The 20132-nt window shown below is 40.8% G+C and overlaps 1 pseudogene; it reads left to right on the top strand.

Annotated features, from left to right (window-relative positions):
* Positions 1–329: 329 nt before the first annotated feature.
* On the top strand, positions 330–2345 carry LOC132404971 (uncharacterized; annotated as a pseudogene).
* The last annotated feature ends 17787 nt before the right edge of the window (positions 2346–20132 follow it).

Genomic DNA, 20132 nt, shown 5'->3' with positions numbered 1-20132 from the left:
CCCTCCAACCTGGAAAAGAATCATGCAAAAGGCAAAAATAAAATAAAAAAACACAGAATATACTGTAAATCACCAAAGGGATATTTCAGTACAGTTCAGCTCAGTGTTCATTATTTGAGGGCCACAGGATTCAAAAACTGCCCAATAGTAATAAAGAAAGAAGAGCAACTAGAACTTGAGCGGGAAACAGAATACATCATAAAAACTGATTTAGAGTCCATATCTACAATCCACATTAACCAAATCTTGTTCTGGCCCCATTCGCCAATGTCATTGTGGAAGAGAGATCACTCGAACACGAACTTCCCTCGTGGGCAGCAAGCAAAAGACTGCCACATGCAGGGACCATCTCCGGCAGCAGAGGTGGAGGCTAGTAGACAGCACTAAACACTTGCTCGCCTCAATGAGTTCAGTCTTACTCGGTGAGATTGGCGAGAGGTGGAGTCGATCATGGGCGCACGCGACATCTCCGTGCCACACAGCTTGTTCGCATCCTCCCAGGTGCCTCTCGGAGACAGCAATTGTAAGTAGATCAACACTGCTGGTTTATTTTCAATAATTTCTTTGATTTTACATTTTATCACGAGAATCTTTTGCAAAGATGTGAGAGAGAATGTAATAATCTTTAGTGCCTCCACCAAGAAGTACCTGACCACACTCTATCTGGTAAAAATATTTTGGGTGCAGGTGGTGTCGAGAGTGTAACTTTAAAAAAGTTTACCTTCAACCAACTCAACCTGATTGTGACTTCGATCCCTTCTCATTTTTCTAAGCTCTAGTAAATACAAACAAAGTTAACTTAGTCCCTCTTCATGAGGAATAAACAATGTGGTGAATCTTCCTTGCACTGGATTGGACATCAGTGTTCAATACTCCTGGGCTCAGGCAGTGATTTAAGAGAGAGAATGTGGCATTGAAGAGTTGGGTAAAATGACAAAGTTATTTCTGCCATTCTCATTATCTAGGAAGAAGGCAACTTAAGCCATTAAATTTTAATCAAATTTGAAATTACAGGGTCAGTACAAATTCTACTGCCCAGCAGTGAAAGCTGATGGACAGGCATGCGGACAGGAATGGCCCTACGATGAAGTTCGCAAGCTGGCAGTACTGACCAGAGAGGAGCAGCTGCATTTTGAGGAAACAGTTGCTGCGCTGGCTGCAGCTGAGTACTGTGATTACAAATCACCAAGTCTCACAATCTGAACTCACAAATCAGTAAGTCTGACAAAGTGTGCATTTCAATGTTTGTGTCTGCACTACATTTGCTTCATAGAAAATACTTTGTTGTCAGCATATAATAAATATATAATTGAGAGTTACCTCTTTGATTAGCATGTCCAAATTGATGCAATAGACTCACATATCAAACATATGTCCATGCCGACATTCTGCGAGTAGAAACCATATATGAGCAATTTAGAACAAGTAAATTTCTATGAAATAGCAAATTTATTTTGCTCCTATGCTGAATATTCTTATCACAAACAAATTTCTCTACTGTCTTCTAATTAGCTAAAATGCATTTTTAAAAATTGTAATCTACTCCTGAGCCCCACAGTTTAGCAGGATATGGTGGAAAGATTTAAGCTCTAACCTAGGAAGATTACAAATGCAAATTCCAAGTAAAGAAGCAGACTTCATCAGAAATTAAAGAAAGTTTGATCATTTTGTTGTAAAGTTAGTCACAGCAGCCTATAACATTTGAAGCATATTTATTTAGGTCATGCATTATAAGGGTTATCAGTGTGAAGTAATTAATTTCACCAATTTTTTTTTGCTTATCTTTTATCCACAGTGTCCTGGATGTAGAACATTTGTTGAACGCACAGACCTGAGTAACTTGAGTGTCCACTGCACTATCTGTACTGCAGAAAAGGGGAATTTTTACGAGTTCTGTTGGCAGTGCCTGAAACCATGGAAGGGACGTGTCCCACGTCCTGACCAATGTGATAGTGAAGGGTGCACCAATTTGGAACTGGACACACTACGCAGTTGCCCATTAATCAACCTCTTAGATACTGTAGTGAAGAATTGCCCTTCCATTCGAGCCTGCCCAACATGTGGTAAGCTGCTCGAACACAACCAAACGAAATGTAAAAATATTATCTGTTCGAGGTGCCAAGTTGAATTTTGCTTTATCTGTCTGGAGCTGACAAAAGTATGTCAGGCAAAAAAATCAAACTCGTGGGGTGATCTCTGTGCTAAACCATTCGCACCAAGGCAAACTTCAATCCCGACATGGAATCGAAATCCTTCTCAAAGAATACATTCCACAGAAAATGTGGCACAAGATTCCACCTGTATATTGATATAATTTGGTTTTAACCTGCTATCACTCCTCCAAAACTTTTGTCCTCTTTAAATTGTTTGACCTTTTGTTTGACATTCTAATCTGAACGTTCATCCTCAGCTCAAATATTGAATCAAAAATCTTCAGCTCCAGCAGAGACATCAGATCCTTGCCACTGACTCTAAGCTTCTCCCTAACAGTGTCTAAACTGGATAATTTGCAACATTGCTGTTATGCCTGATTTGAGTTGATTTTCAGATCTCATATCTCTACACCACCATTTCCGTCACCTACTTCCACAAGTGTAACATGACACATTTCTGCCTCTGCCTATAATCCATGTCTTTGTGACGTGTAAGATTCCCTATTGTAGTGAACACTTGATTGCAACCTTCTTCTCTCTGTAAATTTGTACTCAATGAAGTCTCTGATGCCGATGTCCCAACTTGCACCAGCATTATTCCCATCAGTTACATTGCAATTAAGAAGTTCCTTAACTTTGAAGCTTTCATCATTTTCAAATCTTTTCAATGATCTTGTCCTCTTTCTGTAACCTCCTCCTGCCTTACAACCCCCCAAGATATCCGACTTCACTTTAAATTGAGCCTCCTGAACATTGCTGACTTTCATCACTTCCTCACTGTCAGCTGACAGTCATTAAAATCTGTAGTCCATCTCATTCTTGCTGTAAACCAAGCAGTAACAGTGACTACACTTAACTAAATACACTTCTGGCATTTTAATGACTTGCAATGACACATCTGTTCCTATATAAATGGAAAGCATTTTTCATTTTTATGTCGTATAGTTGGTTGCACATTAATATCAGATTCAATGCAAATATTTTGAGAAACAATGCGAAGGAAAATATTGCTTATTTTGTTATTTCTACAGCCAAAAGAATTCACTGTGAATGATTGGCTTATAATTAATGAGATCAAGTTTATTCAATAGCATATGAAGTATCATTTTGATTATTTGATGTTAAATCTTTACAATATTTGAAGAACTTGCATCAATTGTGCATTTTTACGCATCACATGATCCTGCTGAACATTAAGAATTTAAAGTACTGCAGGCCTACCCCATCAGTGAGTTGCTCACAGGGGGAGAAGATGAAGGAGCTGTGCATTGTGCCGCTGCCTGAGTCGAAGATGTGCAGTCTAACAGTGAGTGACCATCTTGCTTGCTTTTCTTGTGACTGCAAGACCCTTTTGGACATTGTTAGTTTGAAATGCCGCTAGTTTGATTCACTGATTTATTGGTGGAGGGAGTGGGGAGCTGCGTGGACTTATATCTTATGTGTGTGTGTGTATATATATATATACATCTTATATGTGCTAAGGGGACTTTTCTGTGTGTGTGAGACTGTTGGAACTGTGTTTTGCACCTTGACCCTGGAGTAATGCTGCTTTGTTTGGCTGTATTCATGTATGGTTGAATGACAATTAAATTTGAATTGAATTGAATGATTTCCATTTTGAATTTTTAATCAGTTAAATTGAACACAGCATAATATGGTTACTTTAAAAAAATCATCTCTTCAAATTGACTACCCTTCCTACTCCGTTTGCTTTCTAAAGATGGTCAGTAATAAATTGACCAACATTCATTCATCCATGTAGGAACCACAATTAATTTTCCTTTCCAGAATGTTTAAATAATAGATGCAAATTGATGTTGCTGAAATTTCACTGGAGTCTATTATCTTTTTCTGATTAGAACCATATGAAAATTGACAACTTTGTTACCTAATAAAACACATTTTATGTTAAGAGTATCTTCTTTGTAAATGAAGTTCAGTTATATCCAAATCCCATTTTTATAAACTATGTCCTTCCATCTCTGGTAGGTGACTGAATGCTGAAAGGTGTTGGATTGATCTGTTTCTGTAACTGGCCAGGATGGTTCTTGGGCTATGTCCACACTAAACTGGATAATTTTGAAAACACTGGTTTCATGTGAAAATGATAGGCTTCCACACCAAGCGTTTTTGAAAATACTTCCGTCTACATTAAAATGGGTATTTGGGCGAATCTTCTCCTACTAGGCATGCACAGGGCACATCCACTGAAAACAAGCGACAAGTTTGGTGTCGAATCTTGCTGTGTAAGTCCACATTTGTGCAGTTATAGACTAGAAAATCTTAAAAGGAAGTTGCCAAAAGACGGACAGCTGTTGGCTCTTGCGCAGGAGGACTTAAAACTGAAAAAAAATCAAATACTGAAGCATATGGAGGCAACAAACAGGGAGTTCACGGATAGTATGACGAACATTGAAAAACTGACTAACTCCGGTGCATTAATAAAGTACCTTGTTAAATGTATAAAACATGTCTGCATCAGTGTTATCTTGCATTTCCATACAACGTTACATTAGGCTATTACACATCTATTGTCAGAGAAGAACCTGCATAAATAGGTAAACCACCTTCATACAAGCAAGGACAGAAAACAGGGCAAAGTGAGTATACTTATTTATTCAGAAAGTTATGGGTCAAAGTATTTGGTGAGTACATTTCTAACTCTTCTGGTGAGAGGAACTATGGGTAGAATGAAAAGAGATTAGAATAAGATTAGTGTTAATAGCTGTATGATAGTTGACAGTACCCGATAGGTTAAAGCACCTACCTCCACACCATATGTATTTAAGATGCTATGAGTTTACTGTGCTGAATTTTTTAAAAAGGAGTACGTGAAGTAGAAAATGAGAAGAAAATATTTGTCATGCTGATCTAACTTGTCTCCTGGAGTGCAGTGAAAGGGTTAAGGAGCTGAATTGCACAATTTTGCATGCACAACAAGCCAAACCCAGTTGCTGTAATTCATCGGCAGTTCTTGGAAAACAAAACTGAAAATAAATCCATATGATGGGTTATGGGAAATGCAAAACACATTTTAAGGAAACCTCTTGTTTACATACTTGAAAAAGAGTACATGAACATTAAAAATATTTCCAAGTTGGTTGGATTGGGCATCATTGTGCTAAATTTCCATGTGTGAGCATGGGTGAAAGACATCTAATTTGTTATCTATGATTACTAGCTGCAGTGAAATAAAGCAAAGTTAATCACTCAAGAGCTAGTAAATTGAAGTGACCCAGTGCAGGGTGGGGTTATTGAAAACTAAGTAAAGCAACATCAGCTGCTAAATGTCAAAGAGGAATGAAGAAACTTGTTCTACCTTCTATGAAAATAAGGCCATCAGCAATTTGATCACATCAAACTTCCAAATTCTTGCTGCATTTTCCATGAATTGTAACGGCCAGCTGGCTGAGCCCCTCATAGTAAAGTCCTACATGAAGAAAAGACTTTCTTCGTGTTGTGATGATATCACCAGAGAAAAGGTGGGGTGGGTGGGTTTAGACATTTCCTCCACAGAAAAAGCAACAGAACTTGTGACAGCACACTCGCCCATGCCCAATGATTTAGTTAAGGTGTCAAAGGCTTCATATTCATATGTTCATAAGTAATTAAGAAACCATCAACACCACTAACTACTGGGTGATAGGCCTTTCATCCCTCTATAAGTGGTAGCGTGTGTCCAGACTGTGTCCGTGGTGCTCATTGTGACTACCTGCCAATGTTAGGACAACCCTCCCCACCACTGAAACATCCACATGAGGAACTGCCTCATCGATCAACAAGAACCCCACCATATGGAACATGCACTTTTACAACTGCTACCATTGCGAAAGGGTCACAGAAGCACAAAGTCTCACAATACCAACTTCAGGAATTTCCTACGACCATTTGCTTCTTGAAATAAATTGCACAACCCTAACCCTACCTCAACAATGGTACAGCATGCAAGACCTCTTGTACCACCATGCACTGTAAAGATCAAAGTTCAAAGTATATTTATAATCAAAGTAGTTATGTGTCACTATCTTGAGATTCTTTTTCCTGCAGTTATTTACAGTAAAACAAAGTGCAATAAAATCAAGGAAAAACTACACAGAAAGATGAACAAGCAACCAACATGCAAAAGAAGAGAAAAAAACCCCAAATAATAAAAAATAAATAAATAGTTCTGGGAATGTAGGTTTTAAGGTCCTTGAAAAGTGTGTTCAATGAACAGTTCAGTGTTGCTCTGATTGAAGTTATCCACACTGGTTCAGGAAACTGATAGTTGAGGGTAATAATTGTCCCTGAGCCTGGTAGCCTGGGACCCAAGGCTCCTTTGTCTCCTTCCTGATGGTAGCAGCAAAACAAGAGTATGCCTTGAGTGTGGCTTATTTTGACTGATGCTTTTTCTTGCACTATCTTCTTTTCTTAACAGTCTCGTATAACATACAGTACTGCACAAAAGTCTTAGCCATAGATACAGAGCAAGAGTGTAACTGCAATTTGCAATTTACATTAATAACTGCAGACGGTTTCTTGCTTGTATTAATATCTGCTGTATTCACATAATCCAGAATACTCCTAATGCAAAGGCATCAAGCTTGTTGGAATTGGTTGCTTTTCTTAACATAATAGTTGTAAGATATTCATTGAATTATTGCAACTCTGAAGTTGATGTTTTATTTGTGTCAGTAAAAAGAAACCATAGTTTTTACTTTTAACAAACTTCTGTATTTTTCACAGTATGGTGGTTCGTCCCCACCTCACTGACAGAAGGCAATATACCAGTTGCAAATTATGTTTTCAATTTTAATTAGATACGTGTTAGCACATTATGCACGTGTTATAATTGTTTTAATTATGTAGTCTATTAACTGGTTATTTCTAACTAAATAATTTCTGTTAGCATGAGTACAGATAGTATCTTGAGTATGTGATAGATTTTTCAGAGGCGCCATCTTCTTCTTTAAATTGAATCTATTGCATCTCCGATTTGCTTCTCAGCTACTCACTTAGTTTCAAATGCTCTGTACCTTTGTTTAAACTTTAAAATAAATGATATATATGTCTAAGACTTTTGCATAATACTGTATATTTCATGTTGTCACTTAATCTACATACCTTCACCTTGTAGATCATGTACTTACATCATGACAATAATCTCACCTTGATTTTAGTTGACTTCATTCTGATTTGAGGGGAGGGGAGGGGAAGAACTTTGGGCAGGGTTCAGCTCCTGCAAGTGCACCTGTGGGCTGGGTCCCATGAAGGGAATGTGCATGTGAGTGTGGGAATGAATATGAAAAGGAATTTCAAATTGTGGATGATTGAATGTCTGAATGTAATGTGAGCCCCTGAGCCGGACACCCTGAGGGTCTCCCGTGGAGTGCATTATGTACCAGTGTTAACCATGCTGAGGAGTGGATGGAAACTGTGGGGTGGTCTGTGTTCAATGAGATGCAGAAACAGTTGAAAGAGTTCTGAAGGAAAAATGAGAGAGAGGGGTGGGGTTGGGCAGGAGTAGTCAAGAATAAGAGCATCTATCTGAGTGTTTGAAATGCAACAACTGGTACCAGAGTCGAAAGATGAATGAAATGATGATTTAAATGTATCCTGAACTAATGTTTCCTTCGCACTGTCCATTGGCATTAGGCAGTGTCACAGAAAAGACAGCAATGATGTTAATGATACATAGAATGCATGTGTACTGTACTTCACAAATATTCTAGATTAACCCTCTTAATAAACGTTATTGTAAATGGGTTGAAACCTAGGTTACGGGAAATGAATACTGTTACTTGTGTGAGATGAGAAAAGGGAAGTAGAAATGTGAGTGTTTTGCAGCATAGACAGAACTAGTTAAATCATCAGAGGGTTAAGCCTGCTGAGGAAGATGGGCCAAAATTCTGTACATACTGTTTAGAAATTTTTGACTGCTGACAACTTAAATGTTCTTTTAACTCATGCTACTTTTTTTTATTTAACTAAAATAGCAGCAGCCAAATTTTTGCTTATCATTACTGCTTGCAGCCTTAGGTAATTGTTACACATTTTAAGTTTTGAATAGTCTGTGCATCTGTTTTCTGTCTAAGGACTCTGGTTAGGGGACAGTGAAAGACAATCGGTAGCTTAAGCAGTGATACTTCCTCATTTACAACCAGTCTAACCCAACAGTCACTAAATGTAATTCCCTAATCAGTAAGGAAAAGTAAAGAATTCTGGTGCAGGCTGTACAGTACTAAAACAGGCGATCATCCAATGGGAGATAGTGACTGTCAGCAGAATTTGTACACAGGATTCCTTTGGGGATGAATGTAATAACATTGAACGGCACGTACTGGGTGTGTGGCTCCTGTGCTCCCCACCGGCTGGTCAGGCTGCTGCCTCCTGCGGTATGTTGTGTTGTGTATTTATCACATTGACTACCTGGCTGAACAGCCAGCTTATGGGGTAGGGAGACAAAAGAGAGATATCACGAAGGCAAAAAGACAAACCAGCCCAGAATAATTTGTCTAGTTAGTTTTTCTTTAGTGTTGTGTTTAGATATGATGTGGTGGCGTAATGATGTATGTCATTCATGTACTTTTACAGAAACTTATGATGAATTATGTAAACAAAGAAAGCTTAATCAAACAATGTATTTACAATATTACTCACACATTACTGAAATATTAAATACACAACACTCCTCCCTTCCTAGCTATAAACTCCAACTCAATGTAGAATGCTCCTTAACTCAAATATATAACTGTTACAAGTTGTGTGTCGGGAGCAGATCCAAGTGCAGGACACAGACACAGGGGTAATATAAACAGAAGTGTTTATTGTGAGTTACTAGGAAGGCCAAGGAGCGAGGACAAAATGTCAACATGGACATAAACATTGGATAACAAACCAATAAAATCTGGACTCAGACTTGACTCGGACTTGACTTGGACTTTGACTTGGAACTTGTCGTCAACTCGGACTTGGAACCTGAACCTCGATTCAGACTCAGGACTTGGATCTGAACTTGGACTCAGGTCTTGGATCTGAACTTGGACTCAGGACTTGGATCTGAACTTGGACTCAGGACTTGGATCTGAACTTGGACTCAGGACTTGGATCTGAACTTGGACTCAGGACTTGGATCTGAACTTGGAATCAGGTCTTGGATCTGAACTTGGACTCAGGTCTTGGAACTTGGATCTTGACTTGAATTTGGAACTCGGACCACGAGCTTGACTTGGACTGGACTTGGACCACGAAAAGTAGCAGCAAATGGCCAGAGCTACTCAACTGGAAGGACTTGGACAACAAAGAGGCAGAATACCCAACTTGGAGTAGCAGTGAATAGCCAGACCTACTCAGCTCGAGAGGACTTGTACAACAAGTAGACAAAACCACACAATAACAGTCCATTCATATCTTTGCTCAGAGTGGCAGCAAACAGCCAGTAAGTCTCAGCCAGCCACAAAAATGACAGAATTTGTACCTTACTCGGAGCAGCGGCAAAAACAGCCAGCAACTCAGCTAGACAGGAAAATGACTGAATTTGCTAAACAACCACAGGCACCTAAGTAACGAGAATCCATGATTCTTGACGGTCCCAGTATGAGCATAGCTGCAGTGGCTACTGTGAGATGACTGGCTTACGGTGACTGTTTTCTGGTGATGGTCCAGCACTGAATAGCTGTCCCTGGATCTTTTTAAGCTGCTGGTTCAAAATGAGGATCAGGTGCCTTAATCAAGGCACCCAATGGAACACAGGGAAAAAGCAATAACTGGTATGAGGGATCAACGGACCGGATCATGACGGGGGGGGGGGGGGCATTGGGAGTGGACCCAAGTGCAGGATACCGACACGTGGTAGTATAAACAGAGTAGTGTTTATTGTGAGTTACTTGGAAGGCCAGGGAGTGAGGACAAAATACCAAAATGGACATAAACATTGGATAACAAACTGGTAAAACCTGGACTAGGACTTGGACTCGGACTTGGGAGTTGGACCTTGGCTTGGACTCGGGAATTGGATCTGAACATGGATTGGGCTCAGAACTTGGATCTTGACTTGGACTCGGGACTCGGACCATGAGCTTGGACTTGGACAGGACATGGACCACAAAAAGACAGAATACCCAACTGGAGTAGCGGCAAATGGTCAGACCTACTCAGCTGGAAAGGACCTGGACAACGAGGAGACAAAACCACACGACAGTCAATTCATATCTTTGCTCAGAGTGGCAAAAACTGGCCAGCAAGTCTCAGCCGGCCACGAAAACAATAGAATTTGTACCTTACTTGGAGCAGCGGCAAAAACAACTGGCAACTCGGCTGGACGTGAAAATGACTGAATCCGCTAAGCAGCCACAGGCATTGAAGCAACTAGAGTCCACGATTCTCGGCAGTTCCAGGAAGAGCATAGCCACAGTGGCTACTGTGAGATGACTGGCTTCCGGTGACTGTTTTCTGGTGACGGTCCAGCACTGAATAGCTGTCCCTGGATCCTTTTAAGCTGCTGGTTCAAAATGAGGATCAGGTGCCTTAATCAAGGTGCCCACTGGAACATGGAGAGAAAGAAAAAACAGGAATGAAGAATCCACAGACCAGACCGTGACAGTAACATCGTGTTTTTCAGTCATTGAATTATGTATATATACATTGTCTACTATATAATACAACTACTATATAGACGTTCACAACATCATGCATTTTAAGTTGTCCCATTCAGGCCCAAATGATGGATGGATCTCCAATCAAGTTGTAGTTGTTTCAGTCAGTCACAACCTCACAATGCTGACCCTCCTGTCTTTACCACACACAAACACAATGCGGCTTGTTGGTTGTTGTATTTCATTGTTCCTAATGTCATTCTCACAGGAATCATCATTTCTCAGTGGAAGTCTTAGCTGGACATCTGCAGATTTCAGTTCAGTATCTTTGAAATGCCACTCAAACTCATTTTGTGGAATGACTGAAACCGAGTCCAAATGCTTTTTCATTAAAAACAGGAAAATATGCAGATTCTGGAAATCTAAGCAATGCATACAAATTACTGGAGGAACTCAGCAGGCCAGGCAGCACCTATAAATAAAAGAGTAAACAGTCAACATATTCGGCTGAGACCCCTCATCAGAAGTGGAAAAATGATGAGGTCAGAGAAAGAAGTTGAGGGTGGGGAGGGGAGAAGATGTTCAAGGTGGTAGGTGATATCTGAAACCAGGAAAAGGGAGGGGTTAAGTAAAGAGATTGGAAGATGTTTGATGAAATAGTTAAAGAGTTGGAGAAAGGGAAATATGATAGGAAAGGGTAGAAGACCGTGGGAGGAGCACCAGAGGGAGGTGATGGGCAGGTGAGGAGATTGCGTTAGAGAGGGAAAAGGAGGAGGAGAGAATTGTGAAGGGGGACAGCAATTACCAGAAGTTCAGAATGTCACTGCTCATGCCATCAGGTTGGAGGCTACCTAGACAGAATATAAGGTGTTGTCCTCCAACCTGAGTGTGGCTCACTGCTGCAGTATAGGTAACCATGGACTGTTATGTCAGAATGGGAATGGGAAGTAAAATTGAAATGGAACATCCCGCTTTTTCTGGCAGACAGCATGTAGGTGTTCAGTGAAGTGGTCTTCCAATCTATGTTGGGCCTCACCGATATACAGGAGGCCACACCAGGAGCTCTGGAGACAGTAGATGGTGATGTGTCACCTCTTCTGGAAGGACTGTTTGGGGCCCTGAATGGCAATAAGGGAGGAGGTGTAAAGACTGGTGTGGTACTTGTTCCACTTGCAAGCAGAAGTACCGAGAGGGAGATCAGTGGGGGTGGGGGATGAATGGATAAGGGAGTTGCATAGGGAGTGATCTCTGTGGAAATTGGGGGGAAGGGAAAGATAAGTTTGGTGGTGGGATCCCGTTGGAGATGGCGGAGGTTACGGAGAATTATGTGCAGGACATAGAGACCAGAGGGGTGATTGGTGAGGACAAGGAGAACCTTATCCCTGGTGGGGTGGTGGAAGGATGGAGTGAAGGCAGTCATGCACAAAATGGAAGAGATGTATGTGAGGGCAACATTGATGTTGAAGGAAGGAAAGCCTCTTTCTTTGAAAAAGGAGCACCTCTTATTAGTTCTGGAATGAAAAGTCTCATCCTGAGAGCAGATCCAATGTAGAAGGAGGAATTGAGTGAAGGAGATGGAATTTTTACAGGTGTGAAGAGGTATAGTCCAGGTAGCTGTGGGTATCAGTGGGTTTATAAAAGATATCGGTAGATAACCTGTCTCCAGAGACAGAAAGGGGAGAAAGGTGCCGGAAATGGACCAGATAAATTTGAAGGCAGATTGAAAGTTGGAGGTGATGCTGAAAAAGCCAATGTACTCTGCATTGGTGCAGGAAAGGCAGCACCAATGCAGTCATCGATGTAGTGTTGGAAAAGTTGAGGAGTGATGCCAGGTATGAACATTGTCCGAGAATGAGCATTGTCTTGCTGACAAATAAAAAGACAAATCAAATCCAGCTAACTACAGTACTTTCAAGTCAGATACTCCCAAACACCAGCAAAGAAGGTATCATGGACAGTGCTTTTCATCAGCATTTATTGCTTAGTGTGGTTCAGCCAAGTCTTTCACATGCTGTCCAGAAATGTTCCAGGCAGAGACAGAGAGCTGAATTCCAGAGTGGAGGCGAGAATGACCACATTTACAATTCTATAACTTATCACCAAGTGCAGTATCAAGTTATCTCAGTAAAAGTAAGGACAATTGGAATGAAATGGTGCAACCACACCAGCAGTAAGGAAAGAGGGGGTGGTTATTGTGAATTGAATAGCTTTGCCCTGGGCCATCATCCCTCCAACAATATCACAGTAAAAATTGGTTTTCAGAGCATTCTCTTGGTTCCATTTGCTTTCAGTTGTTTCATCAATGCTTTGCCCTTTGTTATAAGATCTGGAATGGGGATGCTTGCAGTTGATAGTATAATGTTCAATTTCATTTACAACTCCCCACAGTACAGACTGGTCTGGCCCCCTTTTCAGGAATAACTGAATAACAGTTAGTCTGGGGTTCACAAGCTTTCAAATCCCGCAAAGAGTTGGGTAATGATGGTTTGTTATGAAAAGAGTCTGACCATGTAAAATCCTTCAAAAACCAGTGTGCCTCTCTATCAACAACTTGGGATATTGGACATTAATTAGAAATTTAACCTGTACTAGCAGATAAATACTTTGTCTTTAAAATCAGAGATTGGGAATTGTCAGCAAATGACACCTCTTACTCTCTGTTCACCATCTCTCTATCAATTGAAAGGCAGAGGAAAGTGATGGAGTATTCTCCCTGATCTGGGTTAAGTACAGATCTGATGACCTGCAAGATGATCTTCCTCAACAAGCAGAAAGCTACATTCTGGAGCTGTACCGAGCTGTCTCACAGCTCTTCTGGGCGCAGTTTGAATCTTCCCTTCGTTCACTTGTGCTATGAACTTGTCCGTTCTTGTTATCGCACATTCCAACGGTGAGCTCAATGGTTAATTGTCATTACCAAATTCATTACTGTAATTTGTAATGTAATTAGTTAATGTAATTTGCTCCCTCTGTAATTGCATGTGGCTCTGTGCTGAGCCCCTCCATAAAGAAACCATTACCAGCTACTATAGGTATGATTACAAATCTTCAGCACTTTGTCAACACCACTTCTGCAAATATAAAAATTAATTCATACTATTAGATTAAGGGTCTATGAAGGTTGGATGAAGGGTCTCGGCATGAAATATTGATTCTTTATTCCTCTCTATTGATGCTTCCTAACCTATGAAATTCCATCAGCATTTTGTGCATGTTACTCTGGATTTCTAGATCTGCAGAATCTCTTATGTTTATCAGACTATTAGAGCTTTCTTTCTTGTCTTTGAGTTTATTGTGGAAACAGGATGCTATTTAATTAAGGAGACACTTGGACCATCAGGTCTACACAAACTTACAGCAGGTAAATCACACCATGATTTATATCACTGCAGTCCTGAACTCTCTCATTTAAACATCACCTCTCCTGTCTGTTTTGTCACTGACCTATGCTAAATTTGGGCATTTAAATGGAAACAGGCTTAAACACTCAGCAGGTATTAACTGATGTCATCATCTCTCTGTACAGATTTCAGGGCGCTGTCATTAAGGTCATGCCACATTTTTGCTGATTCTGTCTTCCTTCTCTAATTGCTGAGTCTCAAGTAACGTGTTGAAACATTTCAGAACATTCAAGTGCGGGCCGTGTCAAAGAAGTGTAATGAAATGTGGACATTTGACCAAACTACTTTATTATTTTTTCTATATTTATGTATTTCATTAGTTAATTTATTTAACTGTTTGATACACATATCACTTACTGCAATTCAGAGCTTTTTTTACTGTATCGGGACATCAGGTGCGGTTGTCAGAAACCTCAGCACCCAATCTCACTTTCTCTCTCACTATGAGTCTCCCTCTCACTGCGGCTGAAGCAATATTACTCTCTCGCTTGTTAGTGAGAGAGAGAGTTTGTTGAGATGTCGAAGTGTTGGGGTGGATGTTAGTTTTTGTTGGATCTAAATCATGGTCTCTGGAGGCTTTGCCGTGCTTGCTCGGTGGTGGGGTTGTTGCTTTTTGCTGATATAAATGGGGGAGGGTTGTTGATTTTGCTGCTGCTTGTACATGGGGGGTGCAGAGAGGGGGCTTTGGGGATCTTACGTATTTTCTATCATTTGTTCATGAAGTTTTCTTCTGTTTTGTGGATGCCTGTGGAGAGTAGGAATTTCAGGTTGTATTCTGCTTACATTCTCTGATATTTATTGGAATCATTCAACAATTGAACCACAAATGTGGCATGTAGCTTCCAATAATCTGTCAAGTTACTTCTCCATCCCTGTTTTACTTTGATCTGTTCATGGGCTCCTACATTCCTTTATCAGGTGCACGGTGAACTAAAGGAACAACACACCTTGCAAGATGTCAAATAACATCCTTCTAAATGTAAATAATTTGTGTTTCTTTGATAATTTCAGATTATTCTACATTTGTGTCTGTTAACTAGATCATTCCTCCAATTTACTTCTTTCCTCTTTCCAATTGTATACCTTCCGTTTTGTTTTTCTCCCCTTCTTCTTCCTGCATCTGAACTGTTTCTCTCTGTTCCTGATAAAAGACCATTGAACTGAACTGTGAATTGTTTCTCTCCTCACAGGTGTTGCCTGACCTGCCGAGTATATCCAATACTGTTTCTGTTATTACATTATTTTTCACTTAACAATGCTGACTTGTACTTGACATTGTCTGAAAAATATCTATTGCCCATTTCTGAACCCTGGCCGTTAGTGTCTTTTACACATTTACACATGATGGGAAATCAGGAATGGTTTGAATCCTCGTACCAAGAATCCCATTTCAGTTTTGGTAAAGAAAATGTCAGAAACAAGAACTACAACTGTTTTATTGATTGACAGAATGCCAAATGTTGTCTTTTCGGAAAATCAGCCTTATTATCATTGAATGAAAATTAAACCTGTGTTCCAAATACACAAAAAACAGGGAAGTTTACACATGGCGTTGTTTGAAGATAGTCCATTATCTGCACTAAGTGTCTGCACTGATTTTGTTCATTGGCTGTCAGTTGGGGTCTGTAGTGATATACACTGGATGAATTCCTCCATCCATAATTACCGGGAACTCATAGAAAGTTTAATATTACTGTGGTGGTATTAGAGGAGTTTTGGTTTGGTTTGTATTTCAGTTAAATGCATAATTTGTTACTCAGTCGAATGGTGGTCTGTCTTTTTCATACTGTTATAACTGGGCAACTGCTAATTCAGGCAATATGTACTGGTTCCGATATCCCAATTAACCAGAATCCGCTGCATTAGCAGATCAAAATAAGACATCTATAGTTGCATCTAATTATTTAAAGACATGAAATTTGAAAATTTTGTTTTATTGTTACTTTGTGTTTCAACTTCATCGTAATCAGAGACAAATTTATTATCATTGACATATATCATGGAATTTGACATTTTATGGCAGCAATAAAAAATAAATCAATTGTGCAAAAGAGAAATAGTAAAGTAGTTCTCATGGATGGGTCAGAAATCTATGGCAGATGGGAAAAAGTTGTTCCAAATTCATTCAGTGTGTGTCTTCAGGCTCCTGCCCTCCTCCCTGATGGTAGTAATGAGAAGGTGGCATGTCCTGGATGGTGAGGGCTCTTAATGATAGATGGTGCATTGAGACACTGCCTTGTGAAGATGTCTTTGATGTTGGAGAGGCTTTGGCCTATGATGGTGTTGGAAGCCCCTTTTGATTCTGCACATTGGACCCTCCATACCAGGCTGTGATGCAACCATTCAGAATGCTCTCCACCATTCATCTCTAGAAATTTGCTGGTGTAACCCAGGTTAATTAACCCAAAAATGTAATGTTAGAAAGCACCAGCTGAGGATGAAAATGAAAATGAAAATAATTTTTAAAAAAAGAACTTGGTAAAGATACCTGTGAGAACGAGGCATGGTTGACACAGGTGTGGACAAATGACAGAAACACAATAAACTATTAGAAACTAACTAAAGACATAAATTATTAAAAGTGGAATTAGTATTTGGTATTTCTACATTCACTGGAAATCCTCAGGGTGAAACCTCTGGAGGAGAGACGATATTGATTAATGATTTATTGAAGCTCCAGCTATAACGAGGCTTTGTGGGAGAAGCCAGAGAGTGGTTGTAGATGACTGCCTCTCTGACTTGAGACCTGTGACTTGTGGTAAGCTGCAGGGATCTGTGCTGGGTCCATTGATGTTTGTCATCTATATCAATGATCTGGATGATAATGTGGTAAACTGGATCAACAAATATGGAAATGACACCAAGATATCGGGTGAGATGGGCAGTGAGGAAGATGATCAGAGCTTGAGCTGGATCTGGACCAGCTGGAAATCTGAATTGAAAACTGCAGATGGAATTTAATGCAGCCAAGTGCAAGGTGTTGCACTTCAGTGGGATCAACCAGGGAAGGTCTAACACAGTGAACAATGGGTCACTGATGAGTGCTGTAGAACAAAGGGATTTGGGAATAGGGGTCCATAAATCATTGATAGTGGTGTCACAGATGAACTGGGTCATAAAGAAAGCTTTTGGCACATAGGCCTTCATAAATCAAAGTATTGAGTAAAGGAGCCCAGCAGGGATGCCTGGTGAGTTCCTCAAACATTTTGTGTGTGTTATTGAGTACAGGAGATGGGATGTTATGTTATCGTACAAGACATTGGTGATGCCTAATGTGGAATATTGTGTGCAACACACACAAAATGCTGGAGGAACTCAGCAGGCCAGGCAGCATCGAGGAAAAGAGTACAGTCGACATTTTGGGCCGAAACCCTTCAGCAGGTCTGGAGAGAAAAACAGCAGAGGTGTAGATTTAAATGGTGGTGGGAGGGGAGAGAGAAACACCTGGTGACAGGTGAGACCTGGAGGGGAAGGATGAAGTAAAGAGCTGGAAAGATGATTGGCAAAAGAGACAGAAGATCATGGAAGAAAGAAAAAGGGGGAAGGAGCACCAGAGGTTGACAATGGGTGGGAAAGGAAATAAGGTGAGAGAGGGGAAAAAGGGGATGGGAAATGGAGAAGGTGGGGGGTGTTGGGGGTCATTACCAGAATTTTGAGAAATCGATGTTCATGCCATCAAGTTGAAGGCTACCCAAACAGAATTTAAGGTGTTGTTTCTTTAACCTAAGTGTGGTCTTATCCCAACAGTGGAGGAGGCCATGGATGGACGTATCAGAATGGGAATGGGAAGTGGAATTAAAATGGGTGACCACTGAAAAAACCCTCTTATTCTGGCAAATGGAGCATAGATGCTCGGTGAAGGGGTTTCCCAATCTACATTGTGTCTCACTGATATACAGCAGTCCACACCGGAAGCACTGAACACAGTATATGACCCCAACAGACTCACAGGTGAAATGCCCCTTCCCCTGAATGGTAATGAGAGAGGAGGTGTAGGGGCATGTGTAGCACTTGTTCCATTTTCAAGGATAAGTGCCAGGAGGGAGATCAGTCGGGAGGGACAAATGGACAGGGCAGTCGTGTAGGGAATGAACCCTGTGGCAGGTGGGGGGAGGAGGAAAAGTTGTGCTTGGTGGTGGGATCCTATTAAAGATGGCAGAAGATTCAGAGAATTATGTGCTGGATGTGGACGTTGCTTAGGTGGTAGGTGAGGACAAGAGGAACCCTGTCCCTGGTAGGGTGTTGGGAAGATAGGGTAAGAGCAGACATACATGAAATGGAAGAGATTGGATTGAGGGCAGCGTCGATGGTGGAGGATGGGAAGCCCTTTTCTTTGAAAAAGGAGGACTTCTTCTTTGTTCTAGAATGAAAAGCCTCATCCTGAGAGCAGGTGTGGCAGAGATAGAGGACTTGAGAAAAGGGAATGGCGTTTTTACAAGTAGCAGGGTGGGATGAGGTGTAGTCCAGGTAGCTGTGAGAGTCCATTGGTTTGTAATAGACATCAGTGGATAAACTGTCTCTGGAGATAGAGACAGTGAGATTGAGGAAGGGAAGTGAGGCATTGGAAATGGACCAGATGAATTTGAGGGTAGGGTGGAAGTTAGAAGCAAAGTGGATGAAATCGACAAGTTCACCACGAGTGCAGGAAACAGCACCAACCCGGTCGTCGATGTAGCATATGAAAAGTGCCGGACGGTCACCGGTGTAGGCTTGGAACGTAGACTGTTCCACGTAGCCGACAAACAGGCAGGCCCACGGCTACCCCGTTTGTTTGAAGGAAGTGGGAGGAGCCAAAGGAAAATCATTTAAGGTGAGGACGAGTTCCACTAGGCGGACAAGAGTTGTGATGGAGGGGAACTGGTTAGGTCTAACCTATTCCAGCATCTGCAGATATTCTCTTGTTTGTGATGGGAGTATTGTGTGCAGTTTTGGTCACCTTCATACAGGAAAGATGTGTATAATGTTAAGATAGCATGGTGGAAATTTATAAGGATGTTTCCAGTTCTGAAGGACCTGAGTAAAAAGGAAAGATTGAATAGAAGGAATGTAGAAGACAGAGGGGAGATTTGATAGAGTTATACAAAATTATGTGCAGTGTAGGTAGGGTAAATGTCACCAGGCTTCTTCCACTGAGGTTGGGTGGGACTTCAACTAGAGATCATGTGTTAATGGTGAAAGGTGAACATTTCAGGGGAACATGAGGGGAAACATCACTCAGAGGGTCTTGAGCGGGTGGAACGAACCGACTGTTCAAGTGGTGTATGTAAGCTTCATTTCAATATTTAAAAGAAGTTTGGATAGGTACATGATGATCTGGGTATGGGGGGCTGTGTTTTCAGTGCAGGTCAATAGGGCATCTTAAATGGCTTGAAACAGACTAGATGGGCCAAAGGGCCTGTTTCTGTGTTGTAGTTTTCTGTGACTCTATGATTCTATTTATCTGTACAAATTTCAGTGTACTGTCATTGAGGTCATGATGGGTTTTGGCTGATTCCATTTCTAGTTCCTGAGTCTCAACTAATATGTCGAATGTTTTCAGCAGAGCCTTTACAACAGTCAAATGCAGGTTGTCCCAAATAAATGCAATGAAATCTGGATGTTTGACCAATCCCATCAGAAAGGAAATGGTCCAATTATGTTTTTCTAAGTATAATAAAGGTTCACTTTCTATTTACTGTAAGCACACTCAGAAAGAGGAAATCCAGTCTCCCCACCCATTCAAGTTGTTTATTTTAAACTGCCTCAATATTAAGCCTCCTGGAAATGCCTTAACAATTTAACTTAGTGAATCCACCCCAGTGACTTCTCAGCTCTGCCTCAGCTCAATTTGTTTTCCTATTCTATATTTACTTTGCTTACCAGCTCTTCGCTTGTCAGCCTTAGTGTCATTCTGTGCTTTGCATTATGCACGCACTGCTATTTTCCTGGAGCCCTCCACTGCTAATCTATGCAAACACTTCCTTGTCCTTGGTTTGAGAGCCAGGTATCTTTGCCAATATCTTTGC

Source organism: Hypanus sabinus, chromosome 2 (assembly GCF_030144855.1).
Source record: "Hypanus sabinus isolate sHypSab1 chromosome 2, sHypSab1.hap1, whole genome shotgun sequence".
Taxonomy (NCBI): domain Eukaryota; kingdom Metazoa; phylum Chordata; class Chondrichthyes; order Myliobatiformes; family Dasyatidae; genus Hypanus; species Hypanus sabinus.
The sequence above is the reverse complement of the archived record's forward strand: the minus strand, read 5'-3'. Positions and strand labels throughout refer to the sequence as shown.